Below are 23,971 nucleotides of genomic sequence, written 5' to 3'. Positions count from 1 at the left end.
ATCTTTAAGCAGAATTGAATTCATTTTCAGTTAATTCTGTTTTGTATGGAAAGTTATTTTAGAAAAATCCGTAAAAAGTAAGGTCGCTAAGGCGGTGGTCCTAGCAACTTAATTAATAATATATACGTGCGTTACTATGGTAATCAAAATGAAATGTCAAAATGACATTTCAGTATTCTATATTTGTTTGATTGTTTGTTTTTTTATTTACTTCATATCAAGTACAAGTTTGAGCATATTGAGCATAATAATTCAACAGAAAATTTAAAAACGTTGTACACAAAAAGTTCTCTTTATCTTGTAATTATATAAATTATAGTCTTAGTATTATGACTGACAAAGTTTAGTGTGCACTATTTATATCGAATCTTAACAGCTTACCTCCACCCATCGCCACTGATATCTAGTGAAAGAAATAACAAACAATATTATTATTATCGTTGACTTCTTCCTATATGATAGAATGAATAATTGTGTTAATAGGCCACCCATAGACACGTTTTTATGATACTGTCAGTAAGGAATGAGTAAAATCATATAAATAAAATTCAAATAATTATTATTGATATACTTTAGATATCATCTAAACTATTGTCAATATGTATTGTATTTCATTATATTTTAAATAATGATATCATACGTAATTAATTAAAAAGCTTTGTTCACATTCACAATACCATTTATTCACATGTAAATAATTGTATCGTAGTAAATGATATTAAATCAATAGTAGTGTTTTAAGTATGTCAGGAAAATGCAAAGATTACATTTGGTGATTATTATTTTTATAAAAAATCGATACCAACGACTGAATGTACATAATAAAAATGACAATAAAATTGAGGATATTAGTATCAAAGTCGGTAACCTCCATATTCCACCATTTTGAGATAATCAAAAAATTCGCCAAGTACATTTAAGACTGAAAAGAGAATATTTTTTAAAGATAATAGGGAAATAAAATGTATTAATACACAAGTAATTAAAATAAATACGAAAGCATGTTTACTGTTAGTCGTAAAACATAAAAAATGGCGGCTGATGTATATAAACTAGTTAGCAATCAACCTCCGATTAAATTATATTTAATTAACAAACAAAGCTTGATTTGATATTTTAGAAAAATACACTGATGAGTGATTAATTACGGAACCAGAATCGAAAATCAGATCAGAAAAAAATGGAGGTTACCGAATTTGAAACTAATTAGCCTCAATAATTTAATTCATATTAACATGGAGAAACAAGAAGTACACGAAGACAGAGACGTTCCTATGCAAATGCTGCCCTTAAAAATGTCTCAATTATTATTAATTAAAATTTTGATTAATACATTAACTGTAATTAAATTTTAACACATTTAATTCAAAAAAAATCAAATTCAAATTTTTATTTGTTTTTTTACATATGTTGAATATTACAAAATATTAATTTTAGTTGTTCACAACATGACATTTAGAAACAAATAAATATTATTAAAACAGTATTATATAAAAAAAGAAATATAATTAAAGAGTAGAAAAGTGTAAATACAAAAAAATATAAATTAGATAAAAGGAAGTACACTGAATGAGCTAAACAGACCCTATTTTAAGAATTTATAAAACAATGTCCACCTATACTCATTCTCACGTAGGTGGAATATATCAACGTCCGAAGCGATTTGGTTGAACAGAGTCATTGCCCTCCCAATTGGCATCACAAAGGACAGGTTAGTTCTGCTCCTTGGGCAAACAAACAATACTGATGCTCCCGATTTCTAAGATAGTTATCAGGTACACACAGGTCAATACTATCAAGAAAGGCTGAGTTCTCATTTACACCACGTATATGTCGAAAAAAATACGTGGCCAAATATTGATATCTTCTAGCATCTTTACGACTGCGGTATGCGGAAAACTTTTTCATTTTCACGAAAGCCTTAAAATGTGATTATTCGAATTTTCACCATAATTTGGCATACCTAACTGGTGCCGCTGATGAGCAGTGTATGACCTACATATAACTGGATGTCACTGTTGAAAGAATATAAACCAATCTCCATTGATAGCAAAGGCGAGACCTGTAGTATCTGACTACGGAAGAAATCTCAACTCTCTCTCAACACTTGTTGAGAAGGGGGGGGGGGGGGTTGTCAAGAGGTTGACAAACAGTGATTAGTCAGTACAGAATCAGTACGATGGAGCTCAGCGGAGCGATGGTACAAATCACGGAGATTATTAAACCATAAAATGCGGCGTCTTTTTCTGTGGCGCACACCGTTAAATCATAAACATACTGTTATCACATCACGTGAACTCATATAAACTTAGAAATATACTACTATCATGCCTTATTCTCTCACAGTTAATTTTGTATGAGATAGATTAGCTGTTTATTTAAAAAAAAGATACTGACAACTGAATAAATTATAATTATAAAACGGATATATTTTATGAGTTTTATTATTATTTTTCCTGAGGAAGTGATATTATTTCAAATAAAATAAAAATAAATATGTTGATCCACATTTGACACCCACGGTGGCCGTGCGGCTTAAGCATTGGACTATCACGCCGTGGGTCTCAGGTTCGAATCCTGGGTCTGGCAAGTACACATATTGTTTTTCTATTTGTGTCTCTCAGGGTATGGACCTAAAAGGTTGAGCAAGTGGCTGACATCTATTTCTCGTAAAAAAAAAACGAAATCTGGTAATACAAACCTTTACTCTGTGGAGGCCCATATGATCCTATTAGGATCGGACATGGTCGAAATAAGTTGATCACGATAATCAGGTGATCCATAGTTGTATTTTCCCACATTTTCAATTAAAATTTTCTTAATTTTCAAATATAAACAAAATGCAAACAAGTGAGGTCACGTGAGTTGAAAATGTGTAAGATTACAGAAAAGAAAAACGTTCTATCACGGGTGAGATTGGTGACGTGGCGTGATTTGCATGATGTGACTTCATTTTTATTCAGTAACATTTATAAACCTAGTAACATGATACTGCAAACTTTTTCCAATGATGACAGCTAAAATGTTAACTAGCTTGAGCCCAAATAATTATTACCCTGTTAGTTTGAAGGATTTTGAGAATACGTCTATTATAGCCACATCTAGAAATTCTCAAATCTGCGTGAAATCGCATTGCGTAGTATCCATAATATACACCAGTGCTCCGCAACGGGTGTGCCGCAAGACGATGCTAGGTGTGCCGCGTTATATTGGCTCAAAAAAAACGCGCAAATAATTTTGTATTACATATGTATGTATTATTTGTATTACTCGTAGCTCCGATAAATTCGAAGGATTCAAAAATAAATTCGAATGTATCAAAGGACCTACCAGACCACGATTAAAAACAAATAATTAATTTTGGATCTGGATTAAAAACATTTAACACTGTTGCAAAATAAATTTGATCATTACTTTCATACATTCAATACGAAGTAATATTACTGGATTCGACATATTTTTGCAACCGACCCTAAAAATTCTATAGGAGCGCTTTCCCTACAAATTCAAGAGGAATTTGTTGAATTGAGGAACGACGGGACACTAAAACAGAACTTCGTCGATGTTTTCTGGATTTCGATTAATAAAGAATATCTTCGGACTTCCGACAAGGCTATTCAGCTCCCACATATCTATGTAAGCAAAGTATTTTCAACTCAAGTTCTAATAATCAAAATAATACGCAATCGTGCTTAAAGGATCTTGACAAGAATTTCGGGTTGCTCTTTCAATTAATATCAAGCCAAAATATATAACATTTTTATGTTTGTTAAAACAAGTTTAGGTATCACATTAATTAGTTACTATTGTGTAATGATTATGTTATATTGATTAAAAAACTAAATATATAATATATTATATTGATAATACACATACATGGAAATATGTTAATGTAGTTCTTCCTCGTATGTTATGTATATTTAATTATTTATCAAATAAAAAACATAAATTGATGTAATTTTGAATTATAATTTTTTTACCGTGAAATTCTGGGACGCCTTTCGTGTGCCGTGTGTAGGTAAAGGTTGCGGAGCACTAATATACACGATTATTGAAATGCAGCGTTAATCTATAGAGTAATTTGTAAATTATCTACAATAATTATTGATAATATATGTCAATCAAATCATAATAATTAATAATTTATTATGTTTTACATAGCATGCAATAATAATAATAAAATAATTATAATTAGAATAAAACAAAGGAACTTAATTCATTTAGATGATGTTATAAAAACGTTAAAACTTGCCAGATCGAATCAGTATGTTCAAAATGAATTTGGCTACCCGTTTAACAGTTGGCATTGTGGTTGTTCTTTATACTGGTCCATGTATTTCTTTTGCCCCAATAGTGTGTATACCAATATATTAAATTTATATATATTTTTTAATTTAATCTATTTAATGACTTTACACCCCTCTTGGTCATCTGCTTCTCTCGGGGTAGAGTGAAGGCAATGACATATTAAATGGACGACTCACTTCATACCCGGCGCGCACGAGAAATTGTGCATGAAAGTCATTCACAGATGTATAGGTAGATGTCACGTGACCATTGACGTATCCGTTTCCATTATGCGATACAAGCTTCGAGAATTTATAGTAATATAACCTTTATTGTAATGGCGTATTAGTGTCATGAGAGTCAAGACTCATTGCGTTAGAAACAGATTCTCGGTTACTTACGACTTCTCGGAGATTAGACGCAAGTGAGCTCAGCGAATCACAGGCGACTGACTGTCCAATGGTTCCTGTCATTCAATTGCATTGAATAAACATTCATCAATATCTTAAAATGGCATTTTATAAATAATAAATAATACTAACACATGACAAGTGATATCCCATCTTTCTTGGAGTGTTTAGTAGATTTTTTTACAATTTTTAACTAAGCACATTGGCATTTTGTAACACAATAATAACGGTGGAGTCGAAACCTGACAGTCAGAAATTTTGTATGGGCAAACCCAGCGGTGTCGCCAGACCGCTTGCAAGCAGAATGTTCATTTGAGCGTAGGATACCGATATTAAAATATGAATATCGCCATCCGGCAGACCCGACACAAAGTGAGTGTCATTTTATTTTCTAGATGCTTCGTCCATATTAATGTCATTGAGTGAAGGCTATCCCCACTCAGCTCCTTCACTCGATCGCTCTAGGTTTTTCACGTGCTTCGCCTTTCCCGAAGACTACCCAACCCAGTCTCTCTTGGTTATCCGGTCCGCGCAGAACAATATGTCCAACAAACCGCAGTAGGATGCATCTCAAAAATATTGTCGAGAGCCGTTCTTTTATTTATTATAGTGGATCTGTAGTCGTTCCTTGACAGTTTGCAAAGCATTCGGAGTACTTCATTGTTTAGCGTATTCATATTAAACGGTATGCAGTCAATGAGGTATCGACTAATTAGTATGGAGTAGAAGTAGTAGCCAATGAAAAGTGGGTACTGTTCGGTTAAAGCGGATACAGCGGAAAACGCATTTTGAAAATAGCCGACAAACTGGACTATTTGTTAGTTTGGGTTAGTTTAGGTTAGGTTAGGTTGGGTTAGGTTAACCTTACAAATAATCCAGTTTATCGGCTATTTTCAAAACGCGTTTTCCGCTGTATCCGCTTTAACCGAACAGTACCGAAAAATGTTCTGTCAGATTTTCCCAAACTGGATGTGGGTAATGTACGGTTTTTGTTTGTTAGAAAGTTTGTCGCGCAGCGAACAAATCAAACCTCATTTAGTGAAACAAACAAGTTTGACATAATAATTATATTATGCAGATTGTTATAACCTTAGTAACCTGTAGGTAAGATGGGGGAGCCACTGTCGAAAACTACCCAAACAAGACTCGTAACCGGACAAAATCTAAAATTCGATTGACATTTTCGAAATGGCGTCCTATAGTTCGTAGTTCCATTTTTGGGCATTCTTCAGATAAGTTTGTAGGTCTGTAACTTCAACTTGCTAGGTAACCAGTTGACTAGTATGATGAGTTACTGTTGAATCGACAAAAACAGAAAGCACCTCAACTTTATCTGTAGTTTTTGATTCTAGACTAATTCGTCTTGTGCTCTGTCCAAGAAATACGAAAATATATGTGATGATATTATTGTCGTCGATTTTCTCATGTCATTTTCGTTAAATAAATAATATCTTATTATCAATAATACACCTTATCTGAAAAAAAAAATGGGAATTACATTGTAATTAAATAATCTTTTATTTCATGTTATGAGAGTGTATTTATTTTATTAATGGTAGTACATAAAGTATAATAAACATTATTAATTACAAGATAAAAAGAACTTTTTATATATCACGTTTTTAAATATTCTGTTGAATCATGTAAACTTGATAATTCTATGTATTAATAATTTAGGACAAATAAGGCAATCGTCAACAAATCATTTTTTTGCTATTTTGCAACAAAAAAACAAATATAGAATACTGAAATGTCATTTTGATTTCCATAGTAACGCACGTATATATTAATAATTAAGTTGCTAGGACCACCCTCTTAGCAACCAATAATAGTGGATTGGATTACGGATTTCTTCCAAAATAGTTTTTCATACGAAATAGAATTAATTGAAAATTAATTCAATTCTACGTAAAGATGGCTAAAGGTATTAAAAGAATGCGTATGCATCGTGTTCTGACATATTCTAAAAGTTTCAAATATCTAGCTAGTCAGGAAGTTAGTTAAAAATCGATTGCAAGATTTGCACCGGACAAACAACCACCGGAAAAACAAGAATACGAGCTAAGAAAAACGTGGTAAAAATATATTCGACACATCATATTGCCAAAGTATAAAATTATTTTAAAAGATTTTTTCTAGTGGGTATATATATATTATATGCATAAGATATTTTCAAATTATGTATGTTCAATAATATATAATGTTACATACTGAAATCTTTTGTCTTATTCGTTGAATTAAAGAAATAGTTTATTGTAATTATTTATTATCTTTCATTATTATTATCCTAAGAGATTTTGGAAAATTCACCAACAGCTCATTTAAGCGACATTTTATTGTTATTTTTACATCTTCACTTCGAAATGTGCGCTACCGATTCATCTACCGTTTGAATTGACCACATTTCACAAAATTTCAATGATTTTACAGGTACTTGACGTTTATATCCGATATTTTCTTACATACCGTATACGATACGCCATATTTCATTTAACGTACAGCAGAATGACGTCTTCGTCGCTTAAGACCTTTATTTGACAAACAAATTCGATTATTTTTATTCAAATATCGTAATGTAGGCATTGGCGCACTTTTTTCCGGTGAAAAAACCATAATCTTGCTACAATTCACTGCGTAAATAAAAATCTGACAGGTGTGTCCGCCACTGTCCGTCATATCATAGATAACGTGATATTCCAAATTTGATTTTTTTAAATACTTCTTTGTGGCTGTTCACCCACTATCTTTGTTATTGAATAATTACCTAAGCTACTAATTTCACTACTAAAAAAGTTGCCATTGCAAACAATGAAAGAAATTAATACGAATTGTTATAGTTATCAAAATGTGTGATATTGTATAATATCTACCTATTTTTTTCGTCCCTATCATCATCAATCTTGACCTATACACTGCTGGATGAAGGCCTCCTCAGCCTTATTCTACTCCTTACTTACACATGAATTGTTATATTTATCAAAATCAGTGATATAATATTATTATCTACCTATCTATATATAATGCCATTATTATCACGAGCCTCAATAAATCCACTGCTGGATGAAGGCCTCTCTACGTTGATTGTATTCTTGACAGTATTTAATTTCTAATGTTATTTATCTACATATTCATATCGTCATCATAATCATCATCATCATCAACGAGGATCAATCCACTAATGGATGAAGGGTTCCGCAACCTGATTCTACTACTATCGGTTTAACGAATTTGTGATATTATACCTATTTCTATCATTCTTATATCATCGACCTGAACCAATCCACTGCTGGATAATGGCCTCCCTAGCCCGGTTCTACTCCTTTCTGTCATATGAATTGCTGTATTTATCAAAATCGGTGATATTATATTTAAAAACATATTCATATCGTCATCATCATCATCAACCAGGATCCATTCAATGCTTAATAAAGACCTCCCTAGCCTGATTCTACTCCTTTTGTCATATGAATGTATGTATTTATCAAAATCTGTGATATTATATGTATCTACACATTCATATCGTCATCATCATCATCATCATTATCATATACCTGAACTAATCCACTGCATAATAAAGACCCCCTTAGCCTAATTCTCCTCCTTTCTGTCATATGAATTTCTGTATTTATCAAAATCGGTGATATTATATTTATCTACATATTCATATCGTCATCATCACCATCATCATCGACCTGAACCAATCCACTGCTTAATAAAGACCTCCCTAGCCAGATTCTACTCCTTTCTGTCATATGAATTTCTGTATTTATCAAAATCGGTGATATTATATTTATTTAAATATTCATATCGTCATCTTCATCATCAACCAGGATCCATCCACTGCTTAATAAAGACCTCCCTAGCTTGATTCTACTCCTTTTGTCATATGAATGTATGTATTTATCAAAATCTGTGATATTATATGTATCTACACATTCATATCGTCATCATCATCATCATCATTATCATATACCTGAACCAATCCACTGCTTAATAAAGATCCCCTTAGCCTAATTCTCCTCCTTTCTGTCATATGAATTTCTTTATTTATCAAAATCGGTGATATTATATTTATCTACATATTCATATCGTCATCATCATCATCATCATCGACCTGAACCAATCCACTGCTTAATAAAGACCTCCCTAGCCAGATTCCACTCCTTTCTGTCATATGAATTTCTGTATTTATCAAAATCGGTGATATTATATTTATTTACATATTCATATCGTCATCATCATCATCATTGACCTGAACCAATCGACTACTTAAAGACCTCCTTAGCCTGATTCTACTCCTTTCTGTCATATGCATTGCTGTATTTATCAAAATCGGTGATATTATATTTATCTACATATTCATATGGTCATTATCATTATCATCATCATTGACCTGAACCAATCCACTGCTTAATAAAGACCTCCCTAGCCAGATTCTACTCCTTTCTGCCATATGAATTGCTGTATTTATCAAAATCGGTGATATTATATGTATCTACATATTCATATCGTCATCATCATCATCATCGACCTAAACCAATCCACTGCTTAATAAAGACCTCCCTAGCTTGATTCTACTCCTTTCTGTCATATGAATTGCTGTATTTATCAAAATCGGTAATATTGTATTTATTTACATATTCATATCGTCATTATCATCATTATCATCATCATCGTCATCGACCTGAAACAATCCACTGCTTAATAAAGACCTCGCTAGCCTGATTCTACTCTCTTCTGTCATATGAATTTCTGTATTTATCAAAATCGGTGATAATATATTTATTTACATATTCATATCGTCATCATCATCATCATCGACCTAAACCAATCCACTACTTAAAGACCTCCTTAGCCTGATTCTACTCCTTTCTGTGATATGAATTTATGTATTTATCAAAATCGGTGATATTACATTTATCTACATATTCATATCGTCATCATCATCAACCAGGATCAATTCACTGCTGGATGAAGAGTTCCGCAACCTGATTCTACTACTTTATTATACCTATTTCTATCGTCCTTATCATCATTGACCTGAACTCATCTACTGCTGGATAAAGGCCTCCCATGCCTGATTCTACTCCTTTCTGTCATTTGAATTGCTGTATTTATCAAAATCGGTGATATTATATTATATCTATTTATATTTCCATTATCATAATGAGCCTGAATAAATCCACCGGTGGATGAAGGCCTCTCTAAGTTGTTTGAATTTCTGTCGGTCATATGAATTGCTATATTTATCAAAATTGCTCATATTATATTTACCCATTCATAATATCGTCATTATCATCATCAACCAAGATTAATCCACTGCTGGATGAAGGTTATCCCAACCTAATTCTACTCTTCTTGTTCATATAAACTGCAATATTTTTTTAAATTTCTGATTTTATATACCTACCCATTTATATCGTCATCATCGTTATCAACCTGTATCAATCCACTGCTGGATGAAGGCCTTTTTAAGCTGATTCCACATCTTTAGGTCTTATAAATTCCTATTCTTATCAGATATAATATGTATTGCTTCATTATTTATCAACATTTGTCTCGATATGAATATCCCGCACCGGGAAACTATACTGTTAAAGGTTAATTTTTAAATCAAAATATGATTTTTAAATATTATTCTATGGCTGCAAGCATTTATTATTTATAGACACTGAAATAAAATAAGGTTTAAATTCATTTTTTACACTGCTAACCTTCTTCTATTATCTCAATGGGACCCGAAGGAGATTAATATCACGTTATATTGGATCGCTATTTATGATAATCACGATTGAGATGTATAATTATTTATCATATTTAAATGCACATACCTACACATATATTGTAGTAAAATTAAAATGACAGTGGTATCAATCGGCGATTGCCAGCTATTCTGCTAGGCTTAGCAGTCTGAAATGGTGTCAGATGATATTGAGAAGGCCAGACTCCAGAATAGACTACGCACATGACTCCAAATTTGTATTGGCAGGAACGACATGCAGATCGTAAAACTGACAAATCAGATAAATTTTCAGTTGTCTGACGTGAATGAAAATCCATCCCGAAGGGAAAACTATGGCGCCGTCTATACACACTTTAAAATTACTATATTAAAATCCAACACCAAGTCACTATGACGAAAAGCTGTCTGCAAGACCTAGCGAGACAGACTGGCGAGAGCCAGCTGGCTCAGCTAGTCTCCTATATATTATTATCCTAAGAGATTTTGGAAAATACGTCAACTTTTTTATTTAAATACCACTTTGTTGATTATTAAAGGAATTCTCTTCAATTTTTGGAGTCTCGAATCTACTTCCATTTGAATCGGACACAATCTGATAAAACTCGACACAATCACAGATAAAATCATTTTTAAATCGCGTTTTACATCCGTCACCATACATTTTCGCTACTTTACTGTCTATCTACCGCAAATTTATTATAATGTCGCTTAATACTTTCTGTTTAATCGAAATTTCAGAAATCAGAATTAATATTCCACAAATCTATTCAAATCTGTAAGTAGCACATTGGCGTACCACAAGAAATAAGTGCATATTTCCTCACTAATTACTACTAAAATATAATCTAAAACCATGTCACTGCTTTTTATCTGTCAAACTAATAGACTGATGATTGTCATTTGTTTTCTTTCGCTCATTTAGTTGACGTGTCAGAATATTTTGAAATTTAGAATTTGTGAAAATCCTAGAAAACATCGAACAGTAATGTGACATTTCAAATAGCATAGATATTTATTGCAATATTATATGTGAATTCATTGCCATTGCAAACAATGAAAGAAATTAATACGAATTGTTATAGTAATCAAAATTTATGATATAGTATAATATCTACATATTTGTATCGTCCTTATAATCATCAATCTGGACCTATCCACTGCTGGATGAAGGCCTCCTCAGCCTTATTCTACTCCTTACTAACACATGCATTGTGATATTTATCAAAATCAGTGATATTATATTATTATCTACGAGTACCTATATATATAATAATATATAATGCGTTATTATCATGAGCCTCAATAAATCCACTGCTGGATGAAGGCCTCTCTACGTTGATTGTATTCTTGACAGTCTTGAATGTCTATATTTATTGAAAATGCTAATGTTATTTATCTACATATTCATATCGTCATAATCATCATCAATCCACTGCTGGATGAAGGGTTCCGTAACATGATTCTACTACTATCGGTTGAACGAATTTGTGATATTATACCTATTTTTATCATCCTAATCATCATCGACCTGAGCCAATCCACTGCTGGATAAAGGCCTCCTTAGCCTTATTCTACTCCTTTATGTCATTTGAATTGCTGTATTTATCATGATCGGTGATTTTATATTTATCTACATATTCATATCGTCATCATCATCAACCAGGATCAATCAACTGCTGGATGAAGGGTTCTGAAACCTGATTCTTCTTATATAGGTTTAACGAATTTGTGATATTATACCTATTTCTGTCGTCCTTATCATTGACCTGAACCCATCCACTGCTGGATAAAGGCCTCCCTAGCCTGGTTCTACTCCTTTCTGCCATTTAAATTGCTGTATTTATCAAAGTCGGTGATATTAAATTATATCTATTTATATTTCCTATGAGCCTGAATCAATCCACTGGTGGATGAAGGCCTCTTTAAGTTGTTTGCATTTCTGTCGGTTATATGAATTGCTATATTTATCAAAATTGCTGATATTATATTTACCTATTCAAAATATCGACATTATCATCATCAACCAAGATCAATCCACTGCTGGATGAAGGTTATACCAACATAATTCTATTCTTCTTGGTCATGTAAACTGCTATATTTTTTTAAATTTGTGATTTCATATACCTACTCATTTATATCGTCATTATCGTCATCAACCTGTATCAATCCACTGCTGGATGAAAGGCTCTTTAAGCTGATTTCACGTCTTTAGTTCTTATAAATTCCTATTCTTATCAGAATTGTTCTTGATAGACTCAGATATAGTATGTATTGCTTAATTATTTATCAACATTTGTCAAGATATGAATATCCCGCACCGGAAAACTATATTGTTTAACGTTAATTTTTAAATCAAAATATGATTTTAAAATATTATTCTATGGCTGCAAGCGTTTATTTTTTTATAGACAATGAAACAAAATAATGTTTAAATTTATTTTTTTTGCTGCCAACCTTTTTCTATTATGTAAATGGGACCCGAAAGAGATTAATTTTCGCGTTATATTAGATCGCTATTTATGATAATCACAATTGAGATGTATAATTATTTATCATATTTAAATGCACACAGCTACATATATATTGTATTAAAATTATTGTAGACAAATCAGCGAAATATTAAACTGTCTGACGTGAATGAAAGTCCATCCCGAAGAGAAAACTATGGCGCCGTCTATACATACTTTACAATTATATTAAAATCCAACACCATGTCATTATGACGAAAAGCTGTCTGCAAGACCTAGCGAGACAGACCGGCGAGAGCCAGCTGGCTCAGCTAGTATTGTTTATTTGACTAGAATTATCTGTAAAGCAAGACGTACTAAACATACACACATAAATGCTAATTCCAAATTTGAAAAATCGGAAGAGTCTTTTATTTTAATCGGGTCATGAAAGAAAAACAAATGATATTCTTATAATAGTTTGTCAGACGCTTACATTGCTGTAGTATATAGTATATTAGTCTATGCATTGCTGTATTAACATCGAGAAATAAGTGTGTTATCCAATAGATTTAAAGGTATACTATGCCGTAGCCTACTGTAACTTTAGACAACGTACACAATCAATCAAAATTGCAGAAGCGTAATACATTTAGTCCATATTCAGTCAAAATAATTATTTTTTTACATTTGCGAATTGAATTGCTTCGATCAGATGAGGCATTCTCTCGCTACAGTGGTCTCAAGCATTGTATGTAAATCAAAATAAGAGGTTCGCGGCACGGCAACCCCCACGCCTGAGGTTAGTGCGATAATATTATTATACGTGGCGCATGCAATTATATACTTACCTTAAATGTGCTTATTCTTCTGTCGAAATGTCGATACGTGTAAAAATCAGACATTTCAACAGAAATATATTTAAAAATTGACAACACTTATATTGTATCAACGGCGTTCAAGTTTTGTTTTGTGTTTTAAGACGAGAGCTGCTTTCTTGTAGGACAGACATAGAGAATTAAAGAACATACCTTTTAGTTAGATGAATAATTATTGATGCGCGGAGATTTGGAATAAAATGTCCCTCTGAGGCGGACGAAACCGGTCCTAATCTATTTATTAAAAGTGGAATAAGTAAGTAGGGGAGCGTGGGGTAATGGGAGCTTGCGGGTAATGGGAGCGACTGCAAAACAGGTACCATCTAACACTAAAATGAATCGGAAATAAACAAAACATCTTCGTCAATCGTCGACTAAGCCCGTCGATCGCTGTCGGCTGCTTAGTGGCACGTGCACGCGCGTGGCGAGTGGAAGTGTGTTTTGGGCTAGGTGCTTATATCAATTTAAAATACATAAACATCAACGTAAGTACTTAAAATTTTACTTATTTAATCACATTTTGTGTCCATTGTATAGCCAGATACATGTATTTTTGTTTAGTAGTTTCAGAATCAAGGCTTAAAATGGTTTGGTTGCGTTATTTATCAACCTTCAAAGTGGTTGACATTCGGGTAATTGGAGCCTAGGTGGCTTCCATTACCCCTATATAAATTTCACACCTCTTTTACTAGTAGAAAAGATTTTAATTGTTCCAAATGCCCAGAAATAGATAGCTGACGACTTTCAAGGCTGGTTGGACGGTGACTTCGTTGGAAAATGCCCTCTGAAACCAGAAAGATTATGTTTGTGTTTTTTGCTTAGTTTCATAGCATGACGTGTTGATTCTTTTGATATTTTTAGTACTAGAGCATATGTTTGTTGAATTACATTAGTAAATATTTAACATTTTATTGTACATATGTCTGTTATAATGTGTATAAGTGTTTGTAAACAAATTAAAATATCAAGCTCCCATTACATATTTGGTAAATTTTTGGCTCCCATTACCCTACATGTGGGGTAATTGGAGCCAAATGTGTTTTTTGGGAAAACGTTTTTTTTTGTACCTTAGTTATAGAATTTTTGAGTGGAAATTGCAGTAATATTATAACTATGTAACCAAAGGACTCATTTCAAGTCTTAATAATAAACGATTAGAACATTTTGTTACTTTTTTTCAACAATTTCCTTAGTATGCTCCAATTCCCCCTTGCTCCTCTACTACAAAAAATGCGTTTTATCAAATTAAAACAACAATACGATGCAGTTCCACCATGAATTGACAGTTAACAAAATAAAAGAAATTAAAGAAGCCAGTACGGCAAAACTTACTGTCTTGTATAAGAAATATAAATGAAAACAGAGTTTATCGTCACAACATATCTGGTTCAATCGTGAATGTCTTCGCCTTAAGGTTGTGCCAAAGTACGTGAATATAAAAACGAAATCTGGATCTCCGATTGCGTTGAAAGTCCTCAAACTTGCGCAGCTCGCTTGGATCAAATCGGAAATGAAGAAATGGTATAACATCGGGGATTCGGCGAGTGTCTATGTGCTCTTTATTCATAATTTATTGACTAGCAGATTACATCAAATCGAATTTGATATCCTTGATTATAAAATTAGATCACACATTAAAAATGTAGTGCATAATTATAGCTCATATGTTGCTCAAAAGAGTAAAATTGATCGATTGGTGAATGTAAAAACTACGTTAAGGGTGAATGTTATAATATAATTGAGGAAAAAATAATTTGTTTAATGCCCCAAATATTAATGTCCAACCTCATTCATTTTTAAATTAATTTGTTATTGGAAAGGTATTATTGGACGGATAATTTATGTACATATTGTTATATTATTTCTGTCGCCTTGGATTTTGTTTGATAAATACTGTTTTTAAAAAAATGTATTTAGTTGAAAATGTCCCTCTGAGGCGGACGAAAGCAGTCCGAATCTATTTATTAAAAGTGGAATAAGTACTACAAAAAATGCGTTTTATTAAATTAAAACAACAATAATTGCAATATGTACATGACGTATTTTATACACTTATATTACATATACTTTATTGTGCAATTTTGAAAATCTCTCTATTGGATTGACACGAACCAACATGGTTACGACATATTTTTTACTGTGACTATAACCCCGTTGCAGTATTTTCACGACCTGACCTAAAATATTTTCTAGAAAAACCTCCTGGTCCAACTTGTCGTTTAATGATACCACAACAAATCGTCGCCCCAAAAGCAAAAGGGCACATGTGCAATTTTGACGGTTTTGAGTTATGAATGCAGTTTTCTTCGTATTTTTTTTCTCTACATTATGGGCAGAACGGCATTTGTGAAGCAAAACCCACGAATTCACAATTGAGCAAAGAAAATAACGGTTACTTGTGTATTTGTAAACTGATCTTCATTAATTAATGTATAGGAAAAAGGTAACATGTATGCGATTTTAGGAACTATGTGCAATGTTTACAAAAATAATATAGGAAAAAGGTAACAAGTGTAATTATCTAAAAGTGAGTAAGGACATTTGTACAAAAAAAAATAATTTCGTTGCAGAAAAACGGCACTTGTGAAATTTGTGAAAATTTTAAAAACATGTTGGCAGCGGACAAAGAGGCCCAAATAAATATTTTGGAAGATCACAATAAGCGCAAAGTGGACACTCGCAAATCAAAAGATGAAGATAAAGCTACTCATAAATGCATATAGTAAAAAGGTAACATGTGACTTAAAACCTCTTAAAAATCAAAAATTGACAAATTAAAAAAAAAATTGCATTTCTATCTAGAGTAATTAGTTCACATGTGTTTCAAATTTCATTTCAAAATATTAAGTAATAACCTCTCCACAATTTTTTTTCTCTCCAAAAACACTTAAAATGCGTTTATCTCAAAACTCAATTTATGCACAAGTGCCCTTTTGCTTTTGAGGCGACGAAATTATCTGTGATGCTCTGCAGCGACTTTGTAAGACCAATATTTTTAACCATTGAAATTATTTGTTTCGCATAATCCAAATAATCGAATGTTTGGATAATCTACTTAAGTTCTACTATATAAGTACATACCATTTGAAAATCGCCACTGAAGAGCGTTAGAATGCCTTTAAACTTAGCGATAGGTAGGAGGGCCCGCCAAAAATTCTGGCCTGGGGATCCGCTTAAGGATGTGGAAGCCATGACTATATAAGTACATATATTTAATTACGTATTCTACCTAATTGATTACACTTCCCACAGGGTCCCGCCGACATAACTATAGAAAGAATAGATCGATGTGAAAACCCTGAGAAATATCCTTTGCCAAATGATGTTGGGATGCATAAGTTTAATAGAACTCACGCTGGCATCACTGGGTGCTTTAGTCCCCCTGAAGATCTAGGTCCTACAAGTTCAGTAAGTAATAATTTCACATCAATACCAATTAATTTCCAATTGTAATCTGTACACTTTGGTTAAATTCCCCCAGACTTGTGGTAGAATCGCGAAGCGAGATTTCATTGTGAGAGTTAGCCCTCTTTCAGACGGGATTCCGGTGTCGAGCCACCGGCGTGGCTCGATTCCGCATTTACACATAACTAAATGGGAGCGTTCAGACGGAAGACACCCGTATCGCACTTTTTTTAAGCCACCTGTGTGGCGGAGATTCCGCATTTACACATAACTAAATGGGAGCGTTCAGACGGAAGATACTCGTGTTTACGAGAATCGCACACTTTTCCTTTGCCCGCCACAATGTCAAGCCGCTCGAACTCATTATTATTTGCGAGCGCGGTTTTTATTACCTTTTTTTATTCATTGCCTCGGCCGAAGCTCCGGTGATCGTAATAATAATAATAATTAATACAAAGACCGCTTTGATGCGGCGACACGTGTGCTATTATTATTATTGAAATTGAATTTATCATTGAAACATAATTAATATTAATAGGCATGTTTTTTAGCTAAATAGGAATTTCTTCAAAATAAAATGCATAAATGAAAACAGTGTTTCATACTGATCCAGATTCTGAAAAAAAAAATTAATATTATTCTGTTTTCAATAAAAAAGACAATTTACAGATGGTGATGTTGTATAGAAAATTTCTTACGATCGATTTGATGAAATTCATTATTGACATAATCAAATAGATCAGTTTGGTCGAGCATCTTCAAAATACCTACTTAAGCAGGTATGTAAAGAAATAAATACTAACAAGTTTTTCTCTCAATGTATTTGCCATACTTTGTCGTGTAATTATTTTTATTGCTGAAGCCAGGTCTAATTACCTATTGTCTTTTCATTGAACTCCTCGGCGCTATTTATTTTGTAAATTTTAATTTATCATTGACGCATGATTAATATGAATAGGCATCTAAAATATCTAAAATTATGTGATTAAATTATAGGTAGGTACATAACTTTGGTTATTTTATAGATATGATAATATTTTTTATTATTTGATTAGGCAGAGCATAATGAGCAGAATAAATTTTGAATTATTGTTTATTGTTATTAAATCGTATTTAATATTATTCATTTTTCATTAAAAAAAACTACAATTTGCAGATGGTGTACTAAGTTTTTTTAAATTCGATGAAACCTGCAAAAACCATAGCTAATAGTATAAAATACTCTAAAATTATGCGATTAAATTATAGGTACACAACTTTGGATATTTTATAGATAGGAAATATATTTTTTTATTATTTGGTTAGGATGGGAATAATGAAGTTTGTATTTATCGAGCGTTCATAAATACAATGTACAATACAAAATTTGTCATTGATAGGGAACCTTTTTTTTAACATACGGTAGGTGAATTTTAAACACAGCAAATTTTTCTAGGCAATCTCATAATGTATATAAATCAGTAATTTAATAAATAAGTACAAATATCATCAACAAGTTAGTATTAATTTAAGTTAACAATCGAAACCGACGTTCTCTATAATTTTTTTTTATTCAATAATATGTACCTATATTTTTTACTGTTATTCAATTGAAAATTTACGCTAGGATAAAAGCGCTTGTATATCAAAATTATAAAATAAAATGTGGAAAAAGTAAAAAAAATAAAAACCTTTTATTTTCTTAAAGTGTTTTTTGAATGAAATATGTAGCAAGGTACCTGCCGTTGCATGTCATGAATCATGTGTCTTTCCACGTTATATATATTTAAATCAAATAATAATACCTCAGTAGCGAAGGGTGGAGGTAGGCTGTTAAGATCCACTATATATAGTGCACACTAAACTTTATCAGGTATTAGTATTTTTTTCATTGAAATAACACCACAATTTACAGAAGCTGTTGTTTCGTTTTTTAAATTCAATTAAACCCTGCGAAACCAAGCCATAATAGATAATAGTAAAAAAATACCTATCTATAAAATATCTAAAATTATGCAATTGAACCATACATAACTTTGAATATTTTAAAGATAGAATAATTTTTTTTTAATCTTTTATAGTTTGGTTTAGACAAGGCTTAATGAATTTAAAAAAACAACCAACAAAATGTGTAATGATATTTATTCTTAATCCAACGAAAACAAATAAGTATAAATGAAAAGGTATGCACAATTTTGTCGTATCGCCCAAAATATACCAAAATTAGTATGGTTTGGTTTAGGCAGGGTTTAATTGATTTTAAAAATCTAACCAATAATATCTGTAAATTGTTCAATAAAAACAAATACGTATGACTAAAAAAGTTTAATGTGCACTAATTATGGCGGATCTTAACAGCCTACCTTCACCCTTCGCTCCTGTAATACCTAAATACATGATTGAATAGAACGGGCGTGTGTTCTTTTAGAAATGAACGTTAGCCTGTTAAAAGTCAATTTAAACCATGTGAAAATCGTTGACAAAGTTCATTGTTGGTGTAATATGTCGTATATTTCAAAGAATAGAGTTTTGTCACCAACGCCTTCCTAACCAATCGGGGAGCTCTATTTCTCATAGTATGCTGTATGTCTGCAACGTTAGGAGTATTAACTAGTAAAACTTGATTTTTGGAATATGTGAGTTATGATTCTAAGCGACTCAAATATTCTAAATCTAAATAAATTAACGTTTAGTATATTTTAGTTAGTTATAGTATTACTTTAGGTATATATTAGTTGGTATTTGTATGTATCTATATTAGTTATAGGTACATGCGAAAAAGCTATTAGATATAATATAATTATTAAACAACGTATTCTATACGCATTGTATAAAATAAATGGTTTGTTAAAGCTGCATCGACTAAAGAACATAGTTTATTGCGGCAAGTAATTTCTTTATGATTCAACGTCGTAATAATAATACGTAATAATAATAATAGTATTGTATTCGTCGACCAACATGTGATTATTATTATATTATTATTAATTAGACGATCGAAATGAAACCGCACCATTTAAATTAAACCGCCTAACGCAATATTGGTTTTACCTTTAATTTTTTTGTACTGTGTTTTCGAAATATATTTAGAAATTGAACGATCTTTTGACTTATAGATATGAAATTTTCGGTACATGTAGGAGAAGGGTGTACAAAATGGCATAGTATTTAGTTTAATGAAAAAAAGAATATCAAAACGTATAATTTATTATAAAAACGGAGCACGAATAAAGTAAAACTACTTTAAAAATAAGAAGTAAAAACGTGTAGTTAAAAATCATTTCACCCCTCCGGTTGTACAAAATGGCAAACGACATAAATATTTATCAAAAATAGAAACAACAATATATTATCAAATAAAAATTTCATATTTGACATTCAATTTCCACTGGAAAAGTAGTCATAAATCTTCCAAGATGTTTATCTCCGTTTTTATTGTTTTATTTCTATTTAAAAAATGCCTTCTTTAAGTTCTTCCATTCATTTTCACAGCTAAAACTGCCTGATTTATTTTCATTGTATCCCATGTCTCTTACAGAGTTTTACGTAGGTAATTTCGGAACATAATCTTTCAGAAACAATAAAATCATAAATCACATAATATGCCGTTTTAGCCTACCATAATGTATGCCATTTTATCCCAATCAAATGAATTTGGCAAATTCGTTAAAAAAATGCAGTTTACACTTCAGTAATTATGATAAATTTACATCGTACATGAACACTAATAACGGCTACTTAAGCTGGTTTATATATATATATATAGATTTAATAATATAAAATACATCTAATATTACCTTTTGTCGACAAGCTGCAAAAATATTCGTTTGGTTCACAAATCTTTCCACTGTATCTTCTTGTACGGCTGTTTTGAGTAAACTCAATATGGCTGAATATTTAAAAAAAGGGTCATGCATTGTTACTCAGCTAGTTGCATCATGTTAGACTGCACCATTTCGCCAGTAGAGCAAAAGTTTATTTTTCCCCACTGTGCCATTTTGAACACATTTCCCCAACTATGAATGATAGACTATTAATCCTTACAGCGCTGACAGCACAGCTGTTGTATCCTCATTTGGTGGCCATTATATATAATTAGCATGTTATATAAACGTGGTATTTAAATAGTAATTAAATGTTCCGCGGTGAAGCGATTAAACGTAATAATTAACTCAAATCATATAATTTTGCACTTGTGGCGGTTTAGTTGTGATGGTGCGATATGAATTCAGTGGTTGCCATAGCCACTGCAGTGTAGAGTGGCTGGATTCTTCGGTGGCTTGACACCGGAATCCCGTCTGTGAGAGCTCTATACTATAATAGAAAAGCATTACGACCACGTATCTTGAGCGCACGTGAACTCGCGGTAAGCTAGCGCAGACAAAATTTGTGCAATATTGCTTTATTATTTCCCATCCCGTAGCAAAAATGAATATTAATTATTGTCAATTGGTCAAATCAAACCATATCAAACTCATTTCATACGCGCCTCACCACTAACCTAATGCGTGATATACCTAAAATTTTTTATTCTCTTTCACACATTTTTAAGTCATGTGCTCTTACATGTCTCCTCTTACATCAAATAGTGGATACAATGTTTTTGTAGGTTGTCAGCTTTGATTATTGAGTATTCCGATTGTTATAGCATGTACGGTCACGTGACGTGATGGTAATGCTTATCTAGCATTATGGACATTTTACATTCAAACAGAAACATCACAAATATGATTTTATGATCCCAAACCAGTGCTTTACACACTGAACAAGGAGAAACGCCTAGTTATACAACTATATATTAACAGAAATGATAATAAAATTTATATTAAATTCTACAGGTTTCATAATATTAATTATAGGTAATATTATTTATATTTTCATTTCTTTTAAAATGGAATTCTACCAAGTAAATGCTAACTCAATTAATATTATATAAACACTTAATAATGAGTATCTGTATACTTAAGGCCTCAAAATCCCCGAAAAAAATAAATGAATGCGTTTTCAGAGGGTTATTTTGTACATCTAATAAAAAAAAGAAAATGAAGAAGAATGTTGGTGTGCATTTTAAAGTGCATCATGGGCTCTTATACTTCAAAAGCTTTGGCTCAAGAGACTATCAGGAAAGTTGTTCGCGTTGATTTAAAACTACTTCAATAAAATATCGATCGAGTTTCGTGTAAGAACCACTATGGTAGAAAGGCGCACCAGCATGAGCTGTCCCCAGGGCTTTATCCTCGGGCCCTTTCTCTGGAACTTACTCTTTGACGATCTTCTTAGAGTCCCGCTTCCAACCGTCTACACCAGGGTTTCCCAAACTATGTTCCGCGGAACACCAGTATTCAGTCGAACCTGAATAGGTGTTCCGCGACCATTTGGAAAGGTTTTATACACTGAAACATATTTAAAGATTCTAATGGATTCAAGCTCTGTACTATTCCATTTAAGTCGTTTTTAGCGACCCGGGTTTCGCCTTTCGGCATCTTCAAGCGTCGTGTACACTCACCAAAGGCAAATACACACTGACAACGAACACCCTTAACTCTAACTTATATAGTAAATCAATACAATAAAGTAGGTAAAAACTCAGTGTATTGTTATTAATAAGAGAGGGTTTTTACTAATTAGGTTTTTTACTTCAGTTATTCATAATTTGTTTATTGTATTTTTTGTTGTAATTTCTGACTAAATAGATAGGTAATGGAGTTTTTACCTACTTTATTGTATTGATTTACTATATAAGTTAGAGTTAAGGGTGTTCGTTGTCAGTGTGTATTTGCCTTTGGTGAGTGTACACGACGCCTGAAGATGCCGAAAGGCGAAACCCGGGTCGCAAAAAACGACTTAAATGGAATAGTACAAAGCTTGAATCCATTAGAATTTAAATTCAAATTCCATCAAGTACCTTCGGTCGAAAGTATTAATATTTAAAGATCTTCTACCAAGTAGAAATAAAATAAGTAAAACTAAAATAATTAAAGAATCTACTTCATATTGAAAGACGAGTGAAGATCAGTCTCCACTGATGTTTATGACGTCAAGTATCTAGATAGTTCATGGCTTCCACAAGGGGGGGGGGGGGCTGAAAGGCCTCTAGCCTGGGGGCCCGGCGTGAGAGATCGACCAGTCAAGTGAGATAAACACACATCACAAACATGCACTATTAGTAAAAAATGTCACCTGCGCGGCTTCATTTCAAGCTTACTAAAATTCAATAGTATGCGGTTTTGCCATACTTACAATTTTTGAATATTGTCGATATTTGACATGTCCATAATTGTACAATCTACATAAAAGTGTAAAGGTGTATTAAAAATATAAAAAAACGCTAAAAATACCCTTAATTTTACCTCGAACACCATTTGGAATATGCAACTGTATATCGTAACATTGCCTTTAACCTTAGCGATAAGTAGGGGGCCCGCCAAAGATCCTAGCCTGGGGGCCCGCTTCGGGATGTGGGGGCCATGATCTAAGTACAGACGAAGGACTATCTTTTCCCACACCGTGCGTATGAAAAAGATCGGGTTCCTATATTGTTTTTAAGTGACCGGCTGACAAGTCTTGTCAGTTTTACAACAGTTGCCAAAATTGGCATAACGGTTAGCTGCGCTAATAAATAACCTACAAAAAAACTAAGTTTTCCGTTAAAATTTTACGGGTTGGCGAAGTGTTCCATTACAAAAAAAGTTTGGGAAGCCCTGGTCTACACTATCATTGCCTACGCCCATGATGCGCTGCTGATGGTTGAGGCTAACAGCAACGCGAAGATTGAGAACGCCGTCGGCGAAGCCATAGAATCAATAAAGGCATAGGGAAAAT

Source organism: Rhyacophila brunnea, unplaced genomic scaffold (genome assembly GCF_057557595.1).
Source record: "Rhyacophila brunnea isolate RB1 unplaced genomic scaffold, BYU_Rbru_1.0 scaffold_20, whole genome shotgun sequence".
Taxonomy (NCBI): Eukaryota; Metazoa; Arthropoda; class Insecta; order Trichoptera; family Rhyacophilidae; genus Rhyacophila; species Rhyacophila brunnea.
The sequence above is the reverse complement of the archived record's forward strand: the minus strand, read 5'-3'. Positions refer to the sequence as shown.